Source organism: Aethalodelphis obliquidens, unplaced genomic scaffold (assembly GCF_003676395.1).
Source record: "Aethalodelphis obliquidens isolate GAN/ISIS:26980383/991018 unplaced genomic scaffold, ASM367639v1 scaffold9, whole genome shotgun sequence".
NCBI classification, from domain to species: Eukaryota; Metazoa; Chordata; class Mammalia; order Artiodactyla; family Delphinidae; genus Aethalodelphis; species Aethalodelphis obliquidens.
In genome coordinates, this window is record NW_020837953.1 from 32,200,007 (window position 1) to 32,210,374 (window position 10,368).

At 45.6% G+C, this 10,368-nt stretch overlaps 1 long non-coding RNA gene across 1 annotated transcript; it reads right to left on the reverse strand.

Annotated features, from left to right (window-relative positions):
• Window positions 1-150: 150 nt before the first annotated feature.
• LOC113621991 (uncharacterized) lies at window positions 151-9,840 on the reverse strand. The gene is made up of 3 exons (XR_003433372.1): window positions 9,726-9,840; window positions 1,311-1,382; window positions 151-553 (listed from the first exon to the last, which is right to left on the reverse strand). It is a non-coding gene; the product is annotated as an uncharacterized LOC113621991 (long non-coding RNA).
• Between the last annotated feature and the right edge of the window lie 528 nt (window positions 9,841-10,368).

A 10,368-nucleotide genomic window follows, 5' to 3' on the forward strand; every position in this document is an offset into this window, starting at 1 on the left:
TCTAGAATAAGGGTGGGTAAACTATGAACGGCCTGTGGGCCAAATCTGGCCTCTTTTTATGTGCTTATGAGCTAAGAGTGGCTTTTACATCTTTAAATAATTGAAGAATATTTCATAATGTGCAAAAATTATATGAAATTCAGATTTCAGTATCCATAAATAAAGTTTTATTGGAGCACAGCCACGCTCCGTTTACGTATGGTCTAGGGCTGCTTTCACACTACAACAGCAGAGTCGAGTAGTTGCAACAGAGACCATATGGCTGAGAAAGCCTAAAATGTTTACTAGCTGGCTCTTCAGAAAAAAAATTTGTTAACCCCTGCTCTAGGAACTTACATTCTCTTTGGTTAAACAAGCAGGTAAACTAATTTCAGAGTACTTCTGAGGACAAGAGCCAGCTGGCATCAGTAGTTTCTCACACCCTGCTTCTGCCTCAGCCACCTTCCCCTGGAAGGGAAGTGCTCCATCCAGCTGGGTTGTAATACAGCAGCAGAGGAACTGGGGTCATTGTGATCAGCCCCCTGCTTCTGGGCCAAGAGGATCAAGACTTTTCCTGGAAGAAAAAAGTCACTGTCAGTGATTTGCAAAGTCCAGCACCCGCTGGTTCCCCTTCCCCTAACTCAGATCCTCAATCTAGGAACAACTTACTTATGACTTCAGAGGAACATCATCACCTTTGTCATCAAGGCCTGCCACCTGTGTTCCTGCCACTTGTATGCAGTGCCTCCTTCTTTGCAAAAAGTCTTCTCCCACACTACCTCATGGAGCCCTTATGGGGTAAGGCATGGCTTGGGGTTATTGTTCCCATTTCACAGATGAGGAAACTGAGACTTGGAGAAATAACCTGACTTACCCAGGGTCACATGGCTTGAAATAGCTTGCAAAGCCACAATTAGAAAGTAGTGCAATGTCATCTTTGGAAGGGCCTTTGGGACTGTCTCATCCAGAGATAGGAAACTGATGGCCTGGGGCAGAGGTGAATCAGTTAAGGGTGGTGGCCAGTCCTCCATGTGCAAGAAATAAGGCATGCATTGTCTGTAGAGAAGTTTAAAACATTAATGAAACTGGGTGGGTCTGCTTTTTTTTATCACTGTGCCCTGGCAATTCTAAACAATGTCGTTGGTGATAAAATCCTCCCTCCTGAAGAGATCTTTCTTGGTCTAAGTTCTAAATAATTGCCGCGATTACTATGAGATATATATATTACTTCAAATTAGTACATTTTATCACCTAACCTTTAATAAATAACATATTCTACATGGAAGCTAATTTGAAGAACTCCCAGTTACACAACTGGCGCCAACATATACCTTCAGTTTGAGAGCTCATAGCAGGTCAGCATCATTGGAGCTCACATCAGGAGCGTTCATGTCCCCATGTCCCTGCATTTAAACAGCAGATTTGAAATCAACGGTGATAGCACAGTGATTGTAAAACGGTTACTGTAGTTCTGTCATTCTCTGTGCAAGTCATTCTCTGAACCTGCCAAGTTGCCTCTTTTAGAGGCATTTCTTCATGTGTGTGTGTATGTACCTTTTTGTTTAAAAAATACATTAATATAACCATAAACTATTAGTCCTTTACTTTTTTCCCATTTGTACTATAATTTTTATTTTATTTAAAAAATTTTATTGGTCTGAGTATATACATGAAGTTCAATAAAAGCAAGTTTTTACTGTCTCTGTTGCTTTTCTGCCATTATTATTATTTGTTTTATTTCATGATTATTATTGAAGATAATTCTTGTCATGTTGGGATTAAAAAATGATCTTTTCTACACACACTACTATATATAAGATAGGTAACTAACAAGAACCTACTGTATAGCAGTAGGGAACTCTACTCAATATTCTGTGATAACCTATATGAGAAAAGAATCTAAAAAAGAATTAATATATGTATATGTATAACTGAACCACTTTGCTGTACACCTGAAACTAACACAACATTTTAAATCAACTATACTCCAATAAAAATAAAAATTTAAAAACATTTTTTTAACATTACCAGAAAATCTAAGAAGAAATTCAAGAAAAATAAAATTTGATAACTTGGAAAAAAAACCACATTTTGGGTGTCAAACATACTAGGTTCACCATTGGCTTACAGACAGAATAGGGGGGCTTCCCTGGTGGCACATTGGTTGAGAGTCCTCCTGCTGATGCAGGGGACACGGGTTCGTGCCCCGGTCCGGGAAGATCCCACATGCCGCGGAGCGGCTGGGCCCGTGAGCCATGGCCGCTGAGCCTGTGCGTCCGGAGCCTGTGCTCCGCAACGGGAGAGGCCATAACAGTGAGAGGCCTGCGTACCGCAAAAAAAAAAAAAAAAAAAGACAGAATAGGACCCACAATGACATCATTATCTTCTCAATCATAATCATCATTATTTTTTTATTGAGCACCTACTTGGTGCCAGGCACTGTTCTAAGGTTGGACATGTATCATCCCAACTTTTTCCCCATTCAACAAATATTTATTAAGATCCTACCATGTGTGAGGCACCATTGTAGGTGCTGGTGATATGGCAGTGAACAAAGTCAAATGCTTTCTCTCTCTTACCCGTGAACTACTGGGCCTGGAGGTAGGATGGGTGTTCTCCTTGTGTACCATCCTATTTTAAGAATAAAGCCAGGACCCCACAGACCCAGGATTAGGGTGAGGTGAGTTAAGGCCAAGTCACACAAGTGCAAGGTCATATCCTGTCTTCACTTAAAATGTTGCTATTTTGGTCATCATGGATTTTTTTTTTTTTGCATTACTTTTAACTTTTGAAAATATATCTTGATTGTTGAGTTTTTTTGGCACCCCCTTAAATTTTGCACCCAAGATGATTCCTCATTAACCTCATTCTGTTAACCTCACCCTAGTCCTGTCCTTGCTTATGTGATCCTCACAACAATCACGTGAAGTAGGTGCAATAATTACCCCCATTTTACAGATAAGAAAAGTGAGGCACAGAGAAGCTAAATGACTTGCTCAAGGACATACAGTTAATTAAGTGGTAAAGCTGGTGCATGAACTTCTCTTACTTTAGAATCCATGCTCTTAACCCTACTTTACATTTTGTTTAGTCCATACAGGCTGCTAAATATCTCAAGTAACTTGCCATCACTTTAATTTAAAATTAAAAATACAGCACAGTGCATTCCGCAGCCCCTCAGGACCGGGGTCGGGTTGGAAGACCCCTTGGGCCTGGGACACGGGGCGCGGCCAGAAAGGCAGCAGCCCCCTCACCTGTCACACAGCACACGTTGGTGGGGAACCTGGTGCTAAACCATTCATAGATGACCTGCTTCTGGGTCAGGGTTTCCTACATAATAGAGCAGCTCCCTCGCTGGGATCTATTGAAAGTCAGCCCTGGACAGACATTTTGTAAAAAGAAGGTATTAAAAAAAAAAAAAAAGGAAGAAGAAAATTTAAAATACAGCTTTCCAGCCTCGTTAAAAGTCAGGCAAGGGACTTCCCTGGTGGTGCAGTGGTTAAGAATCTGCCTGCCAATGCAGGGGACACAGGTTTGATCTCTGGTCCGGGAAGATCCCACATGCCGCGGAGCAACCAAGCCCGTGCGCCACAACTACTGAGCTCGCATGCCGCAACTACTGAAGCCCGCATGCCTAGAGCCCATGTTCCGCAACAAGAGAAGTCACCACAATGAGAAGCCCACGCACCGCAATGAAGAGTAGCCCCCGCTCACCGCAACTAGAGAAAGCCCGCGTGCAGCAAGGAAGACCCAACGCAGCCAAAAATAAATAAATAACTTTATTTTTTTTTTAAAAAAAGGCCACCTGCGCTCACATTCCAGTTTTGTGGCCATCAGCAGAATGGAGTGGCAGCCTGTCTCAGATAAAGCAAGCTCATCTGGTCACCACAGTCTCCACCACCCACTACTATCTCACTGCCTCCCCCACTTCATTCACTTGCTACCTGTCTGCTCCTGGGGGCATTTAGATTTGGACCCCTAATCTGGTCATCTCACAGATGGAAGAATCCAAGCCCCAGAGAGGAAGAGGTTTACCCAATTCACACAGCACTTGGAGCCTGGGCTCCAAGCCAAGCCCTTACACAGCCCTTCAGTGATAAGAGACACTTGTAACTTTACACTTGATGGGAGCTCAGAAAGGGAGTTCCCAGAGAGATCAAGCTAACCCCTATTTGCTGAGCACTGCCCAATTTTTGCCTCCAAGGTGGGCATCTCTACATCAACATCTCAGGTGGCCCTCCCAACGACTCTGGCAGGTCAGCCTTGACAACCTCTATCTTACACGTGAGAAACTGTTGCTTGGGAGGTTAAGTGACTCTCCCAAGATCTCACTGCAAGCTTGTGGTAGGTCTAACTTCAGTTCACTAGCTCTTGACATAAGACCTCCTGCTCTCTCCCCAAAACACCCTCTCTGACTCTTACTAGGATTTTCTTGGACTGAGGCTGGAGTCTCTGCTGGCTAAATTTACTCTCTTCCAGAAGGATTCTAACACAGGGCAGCCCAAGAGCCAAGCTGGAGTTGTCAGAAATACTGACTATAGGCCAAGCATATGCTAGATGCTTTTCACAAAGCTTCTATATTCTTTGTGTTTATCTGCATCCTCTGAATTTTCCACAGTGACTATATTTTACTTCCTGTACAAGGAATTGCTTGATCTAGGCCTGGAAATGATGCTACTGAAAGTTTGGGGAAGTTGAGGATATTGGTCCCCAACTTGCAGTTAAGGAAACTGAGGCTCAGATGGATGGCCCAAGGTTACACAGGTAAGAAGTGATGGAATCAGGATTCTGTCTGAGTCCAAAGCCTGTGCTCTTTCCATTCCACTACTCTGCTTGCCCTTTTTTTTTTTTTTTTTTTTTTTTTTTGCCCTTTTTTTTTTTTTAACACCTTGTTCCACAAAGGAGTTCAGGCAACTTATAAAAATACATTAAAGGAATCAAGCATTTATCCTGTCTTTCTTTGTACAAACTATTTCAGGAAAATCAAATAATGAATGAGGAAAAGTTATTCTTTTATTTTTTCATTTAAGTTTTTTTTTTTTTTTTTTTTTTTGCGGTACGTGGACCTCTCACTGTTGTGGCCTCTCCCACCATGGAGCACAGGCTCCAGATTCGCAGGCCCAGCGGCCATGGCTCACAGGCCCAGCCGCTCCGCGGCACGTGGGATCTTCCCAGACCGGGGCACGAACCCGTGTCCCCTGCATCGGCAGGTGGACTCTCAACCACTGCGCCACCAGGGAAGCACTCATTTAAGTTTTATTTTTAAATTATTTTTGTAATTTAATTTTATTTTTAAAAATAATTTTTATTGAAAAGTTGTTCTTTATGGAAGAATTCCAGCTAATGAATGCAAAAAGAATGACAGAGGGACTTCCCTGGTGGTCCAATGGTTATGACTCCGTGCTTCCACTGCAGGGGGCTCGGGTTCTATCCCTGGTCAGGGAACAAAGATCCCACATGCTGCTGGGCGTGGCCAAAAAAAAAAAAGAAAGAATGACAGAATTAGAAAGTCATGGGGGATTCCCTGGCAGTCCAGGACTTGGCGCTTTCACTGCCAGGGCCCGGTTCCCATTTTGCAACACCTAATGAAATAACGGATCATCAGCAGATGCTAAAACCAACAGATAAAAGGTTGATGGGGAATTCTATAATGAAAAGAGCAGGCCAAGAGCCCTGAAACCATGGATCAATCAATAAAAATATTTAAACTAAATATGTGCCGCTAGATGAGACATATTAATAAGTAGACAGCACCATCGCCAATAAGGTATTCTTGCTAAAGACATTAAACCTGAATCTAATCAAGCTCTAGATCTAACTTTCAGTTTAATGGAAATACAAGAGACAGAAGAACAAGTTAAACTACACCATCAGGAAGCAATCAGCCAAATCTTCTGGGATGTGGGAACCTTTACAGGGCAAATGCTCTGGTTTCCTTTACAAATAAATAGCATGAAAAAAGAAGAAAAGAAAAGTGAAACTGTTATAGATGAAAAGTTACTTATGACGCATATCAACCAAATGAAATGTGTGAGCCTTATTTGAGTTCTTACTGGAACAAACCAACTATTAAAGAAATTTGAACATGAACTAGGTATTAAATGATTCTAGGGAATTTGTATTAATTTTGTTAGGTATGATAGTGGCATTGTAGTTATATTTGAAAAAGCCCTATCTTTTAAAGATATATGCTGAAATAATTCCAGTGAAATGATATGATATCTGGGATTTGCTTTATAATACTTCAGTGGGAGGGAAAAGTGGGGAGGTAAATGAAACAAGATTGGCAAAATGTTGGTAATTATTGAGGATGGGTTACAGGTGCATAACAGTTTATTACATTCTCTCTACTTTCATGTGTTTGAAATATTCCATAATAAAACATTTTTTAAGGCTTAAAGTAAATAATTAAGAAAATTGGGACAAAGAGAAAATACAGATCCAGAAATAGAATAGTTCTGAGCTTCTTAGCAGCCAAAACAAAGAGGGAAAGGAGTCACGATGGCCAACTATTGAGAAAGACAGTCTCATGCCTGCAGTTTTTTGACCCTTACTCAATTATGTAAGAATGGGCCCTGAGCCTGGAACACTTCCTAACCAAGAGATAAAGAGCCCACACAGCCTGTGCTGGATTTATCACCTTGTGTGGGAGTATCTTTCCTTGTTTCAGGTGTCATGAGTACTCTTTTGTCTCTGCTTAAAGCATGTCGGTCATATGGCATCTAGCCAACCCCATGGTTATTATCTGTCCTCCTCTTGGAGGGGATAGGGTCCTTCCACTATGGCACAAGAAGGGTGAGCATAGGTGAAGTGCCCTGTGTTGATCACTGGGAGAGATCCCCCGGCAATGAGGGACCAACACCCACTACTGAAGCTGATCCTGCTGTCTCTTCCCTATGTGAGTAAAGCGTTGTTCCATCCGGTGCTTGACTGCATTGTGTCTTCCTTGACTACTCAGATACCAAGAGGAAATGGGTAGAAGTGTTTAGAGTCTTCCCCGGAGAATGATAACTGGTGCAAGGGTACTCCACTTGACACAAAGAGATTTCTAAAACCAACAAACCAGCACAGTTTCTTGTAATCAAAGAGATTCCGGTGCTGGCAAAATTCCTACTCAATATGGCCTATCAGTAGGGGGCCAGTCATCTGCCCTGATTTGGGGTATAATGAAGGACTTGCAAAGAGCTAGGGCCAACAGAAGGAGGGGAAAGAGGTGGAGAGAGGTGGACCTTGGAGGATGAGGGAAATGGAGAAGGACATGGGAAAGGCAGGGCATTCTAGGGGGAGGGTACTGAGTGAGCAAAGGCAGAGAGGCTATTTCATTTTCATAAAAGAAGAAATACAAAAAATGCATGTGAACCTGAAGAAAGCTGGTCTTTTATTTGCTCCCTCTTTGCCAAAAGAAATCGATCCAACTCCAAAAAGCACTGACAGGAAACAAACGTCTTTACCAAAGGTCTCTGGAGGACACTGCAAAGGGATTACACGGCACAGCTCACGGCAAGACATCCTTTCAGAATCCTCCTAAATCTGTCTTCCTCAAAGTTCCACACCATTACAACAGCTCCCCAAACCTCTTCCTTCTTTCTCTTTTTCCAAATTCCTGACCACCCAAACTCTGCCAGCTCCCTCACTCCCCTCCCTTCTCTCAGAAGCAGCTTTTCCTGATTGGGACTGGGCGGAAATTCCTCCAGGTCTCTCCACTCTTTTGCTTATAGGTCTATTTCTCTCCCTCTGCCCTCCTTACAAAGGCTCCTAAGCCTGGGAAGGAGGAAAAGCAGTGCATATTTACATGTGAGTATTTTTGTCCCGTGGCCTGGAAATAAAAAAAAAAAGATTGGAAGGAAAGACACCCGCATGTTAACAGGAAGATGCCAGCAAAGCTTTGGAATCAGATAAAGTTGGGTCCAGGTCCTGGCTCTGCCACTTTCTAGCTGTGTGACCTTGGGCAAGCCTCACTGGAGACATTTCTCCAAACCTCAGATTGCTGTTCCGTGAATGACTTAGCATGGTATCTGGCATATAGCAAGCGTTCCATAAAGTGTAGCTTACAAAATAAAGGAGTTAGTTACCTGTAGATAGGAGGAATATGGTGAACTTTATTTTGTCTTTATCCATATTTTTTGCCTTTATCAGTATTTAAAAATTTTATAGTAAGTACATGCTTGTAAAAATAAAACAACATAAAGATCATTATAAACACAGGTGTAGGATTAAATGTTTATCAGTAGAAGATCAAATGAATTATGGGGTACCCATATTCTGGAATATTATGAACTCCTTAAAAATGGGGTATCTCTATAAATAATGACACGAAAAAATGTCCACAGTATACAGCAAGTTGCAAAACAATATGTGGTGTGACCCCCTTTATATATATATATATATATATATATAGTATGCTACAAATAAGAAAAACCGCAGCTATCTCACCAGTGAAGATGAGTGTTTTTCATTTTTCAAATCCATATTTTTGTAAGGTTTTAATTTTAAAAAAAGACTCATGAATTACTTTTACATAAAAGAAAAACACTGAAGGGGGGGGGAAACTGGCAGGTAGGGTTTCCCGTGTGTTTCCCAGGCCCACGGCGGAACAGAGCACCAGACAAACGAAGGACCCCAAGATTCTGCGCACCTAAGTCCTATCGCTGAGCCGGTTGAGCTCCTGCCAGCCACTAGGCTGGGCAGGAAGGGTAAACAGGGCACCCCATCTTCAGCCCTCGAAGGCTCCCCCCTGCCTCCACGTCCTGTTTTGCAGACTGCAATAGAAGAGAGCCAGTAGAAATTGCTCCCTTTCTCCCCATGGGGACCCTTCTAATACCTCTGCTAAGGAGAGTAAGGTTTGCTGGAGCAGAGAAGAGGGCAGGGGCAAGAGAAGGTCCTGGGGCCTAAAGATCTTTCTAGATGTATGTGGCCTGTGGCCCCCAAGACTTCCCCGCTCCCCCAATCTTGTTGAAACTGAAGATGGGGGGGCTCTGGAGGGACCAAAGGGCCTTGCCAGGCTCTCAGGGTGGGACCCGCCCCGCAGCGTGTGGAGGGAGGAAGCTGCTGAGCCCCCAAACTCTTGGGGGACAAGCCTGAGCAGTTCCCGGAATGTGGGGAAAATGGGTGCCCTATCAGCGCTCTCTATAAAAACCATCGCCTACAGAAGATCAAGCCCCAAGATTGAGTCCCAGGATTTCCTGACTAGTTCCAAGAACCCAACCTAGAAAGTGGGCGGGGTTCCTGCCTCCTCTTCCCCTCCCCACTCAGGCTCTTCTCGCTTTTGGGTCCCCAGTCCAGGCCCAACCCCACGGCCAGCCCATTCAGCTCCCAAGTCTAGTCGGCCCTGCGCTCCCTCAAACCACCCCCAGTGCCCGCCCCGCCCCCAGCTCTGCGTCTCCCCCCGCCCCATTTCCGCTTAGTTTGCACTCCCGGCACCCCGCGCGCGCCTGGGGTACCTCCTCGGCCCGCGGCAACTCAAGCGCCGAGGCCCCGCCCTTCTGATGCCCCGCCCCAAAGCCCCGCCCTGGCACGTGCCCGCGCTTAGCTTGTTTACCTCTCAGTGCCTGTAAGGGGACCCCTCTACAGGTTAAACCCTGACTATATTATCAGCCCTTGGGACCTGCATTCGAAGTGTTGGGAAGGGGGTTCGCGGCGTTCAGAGAAGTTTGGAGAAGATGCAGGCCCGGAAGCGGAAGCAGAGAATGGAAAGGGCCGGAGGTCGGGGCAGTGAGGACCACAAAGCTCGAGCGCACGCCCACCACCTCCTTCCCTCCGGGTCGGCGCACTTGGGAGTGGGACGAGACGCTCGGTCTGGGTCCGGCGGGCTCGAGCCTGAATCTGAGCAAGGGCTGGCCCGGTGCCCGCCAGGTGTGCTGCGCGGGACTGGCGGCAGGGCGGGGTGGCCCTGGGAACGATTGTCGGGGGTGGAGGGCGAGTCAAGTGAGCTGGGAGTGCCCGGCGTAGTATCGGGAATCGAGGGTCCAGTTGGAGGTATTGAGGTGAGGTGAGATTAGGCCCAACGGCTCTCTCGCCTGGATACCGTGACCTGTCCTGGCAAGGGTGGGGAGCAGGAGGCCCAACCTTTGGGGCTGTGCCTCATTAGCGCTTCCCAGGTGGGGCGCGGAGCTCGACTCTACGCCGCCACCGTGTGGCCGCAGGGAGCAGCGCCTGCCTGGACCCGGAGACTCCTCGGCGCTGGGGCGGGGGGCCAGGCCCTGGAGACCTTGGGAGAGCCGCCCTTGGGGAGACTGACTTTCGATACCCTGCTCCTCCCGAGCTGGGTTCCAGGAATGGGGCTGAAGTTGCCATGGCGGCGGCGGAGCAGTCGCCGGGCCTTCCTCCAGCCGCTCTGAATCCTCTTCAGGACAGCGTGGGATTGTGGTGTGGACACCCATTATCCGCCAG